The 2,848-nt window shown below is 28.4% G+C and overlaps 1 long non-coding RNA gene across 1 annotated transcript; it reads right to left on the reverse strand.

Moving 5' to 3' along the window:
• Positions 1–1,613: 1,613 nt before the first annotated feature.
• Positions 1,614–2,353, reverse strand: LOC149181939 (uncharacterized). Its single transcript, XR_016257577.1, has 2 exons — positions 2,193–2,353; positions 1,614–1,884 (listed from the first exon to the last, which is right to left on the reverse strand). It is a non-coding gene; the product is annotated as an uncharacterized LOC149181939 (long non-coding RNA).
• Positions 2,354–2,848: the final 495 nt, after the last annotated feature.

Genomic DNA, 2,848 nt, shown 5'->3' on the forward strand with positions numbered 1-2,848 from the left:
CCTCTTATGGCAGCACTTTCGAAGTTGGAAACAACCTATCCAACCAGAAACACCAAACAAAATTGAAATGACCTCGATGCATTACAAAACTGATTCACATTATTTGATGGATATAGTAAAATCCCCACCATTTAAATCGAGCAAGTACTGGTAGCCAAGTGAAGTTCACATGGGCCTCGATGAGGTGGCCACATGAAATTCACTCATGTAGCTCCATGGGTGTCACCTCCCTCATCCTTGTTAAATTCGATTTAAAGTCCCTTGTTGAAGAAATCATATAATATAAAGTGGGTAAAAAATAGTTTCAAAATTGAAGTAACTTACAAACCATCATGTGAGACCATCATTTACCTTGTCTCAATGTAGGAGAATATACATATACCTTAGGATTTCTCTTATGTATGTTAGAGGTAAGAATAATTAATTAAACCTCGATCGATTCCACTTCTCTAGGATAAGCCCGAGTGAGGTTGTATATAAGAACAAATTTCATATAAAAATAAATTAGAAGCATACAAGCCATAAGGTTCATGAGATAGTATCGTTAGATATATTAAAAAAAATAGAGAAAGACCATACATAAATATGTATTAGAACAAAAATTGCCAAACCTAGGTATGTGACATATTTGGAGAACACACAAATAAAAATTAAAACATTTAATAAACTTGTCATAAAAGTGGACATGCCCTATTATAAAAAAAAAAAAAACATAAATATGGAAACATTTAACAAATATGTCATTAAAAATAAATGTGGAAAAAATTAACAAATCAATGAACATTCATCACTCATATATCTATATAGAGAGAACACCATATCAGTTTCTAATTCTTAATATGTTGTAGGCTCATATTCAATTCTTAATATAGTATTGAGATAAAAATATTAAGTGAAATATTTCAATATCTAACACATAACAAATATATATATGAGAAACATATAACAAGAATAAAACATATAAGAAATATTTTAATATCAAATAGTTGCAAATCAAAAATAACATTTTAGAAATTATGAGTTATATATATTTCCTTTTCAATGAGAATTTATACCATTTTTTAATGTGGATTGACATTCTTCCCACTAAACACCTCTAAATCTAAATAGAAAACTATAACTAAAGAGAACACCATAATACTTTCTAATTCTTAATATGTTGTACAGTTATATTTAGTTTTTAATATAGTATTAATAAATGGCAATAAAAAAATGTAAAGTAATAAATATATATATATATATAATAAAATAATATAACAAATATATAAAACATATAAAAATTATTTCATTATCAAACAATTACAGATAAAAAATAACATCTTTTATAAGTTATATCTCTTTTTTATTGCGAATTTATACTATTTTTTTTAATGCTACTAGACATTCTTCCCACTAAACATTCTTGAATTTAATCACAGAAGAAAATATTCAGAATTCACACCCCTGAACACATAATTAGAATGAAATATTCAAAATTCACGCCCATGAATCTAAACATAAAAAACATAAATAGAATGAAATATTTAGAATTCTTGAAAAACACACATTTAAACATTGAAACAATTAATAAACCACTAATAAATATTAATAAACTAATCAATAAAATACGTCTGTCTTATTATAAATACACAATCAAACATTAAAGTTGCCAAGTTATGTCATAATTAAAGCCTTATTGAACGTCTCACTAGCTCCCAAGCAAACACGAGTCTCGCTTTTTCTAAATCCATAAACAGTAAAGGATCATGGCTTTATCTAAATTCATGAGTGGAACATGCCATATAGCTAGAGTATTCCTAGTTATCTAGCAGCCAAAACAGTAACCATGCGGCGCGCAAGGACACCAGCTCAAATTCTGACCCTTCTTGAGCGGTCCTGCCACACCTACACACACATCAGAGTATTTTAACATGAGTAACAAATTATTGGATTATTTTTTTTAATAGTGTAACTAGATTTTTTTGAAACAAATCAAAACATTTGTAGGTCTTTTTGTCTTAGATTCAGTAATATGGCCAAACAACGCTTCAAAGAGTCTCAGATTATTTTATAATATTAAATAGTTAGACATCGCTTCAGAGTACATTAACATTATAGAATACTATTGTCGTAACCGAGCAACGTCAATCTTTTGAACTTTGATTAACCAAAAGACTTTATTGGCTAGAGAATTGATTCAACTAGTGTTTTACCTGATGCCGTCGCCACTGCCTGTGTGTTTTTTATAACCACCTTCTCAGAGGTGCGAAAATCATCTATAGTTGTGGCTGTTATAGGAGCCAGCAGGAAGAGGGCGAAAATACAAATGGCCATCACTAATACAAGCTTTGAAGAGGCCATTGATATCGACGACAAATTTCCAAAAATTCTAGCAAGGGATAAATGAAGCACGAATGAACCGGTGAAGAGAAGAAGGTCAGGTGAAAGTTTAAATAGAGATAGGGCTAGAGTTGCAGTAATTAAATATGATATAAGTGCACGAGTCCAAGTATACTACAGAGATAGGGACTACTACCCCTTTTCAAAATCAGAATCATAGGTAGTTCCTTCACTAGTCACATATATAAGTGTTTGGTGTTTGTTAGTGTTTGTTTTGGAATATTGTTAGTGTAATGTTTGTTTTGTAATATAATTTAATATAATATAATATAATATTATAATATTATATTATATTATAAACCATATTCCAAAACAAACACTAACAAACACTTATATAAGAATCAAATCAGGTATATAAGTGTTTGTTAGTGTTTGTTTTATAAAATGGTTTATAATAAAATATTGTATTATATTATATTATAAAATAAATCATAATATAAGAATCAAATTTATATTTTTATTTATGAAA

This window comes from Pinus tabuliformis, chromosome 3_2 (genome assembly GCF_031772625.1).
Source record: "Pinus tabuliformis cultivar Carrire ecotype Pingquan chromosome 3_2, CPIR1, whole genome shotgun sequence".
Classification (NCBI taxonomy): Eukaryota; Viridiplantae; Streptophyta; class Pinopsida; order Pinales; family Pinaceae; genus Pinus; species Pinus tabuliformis.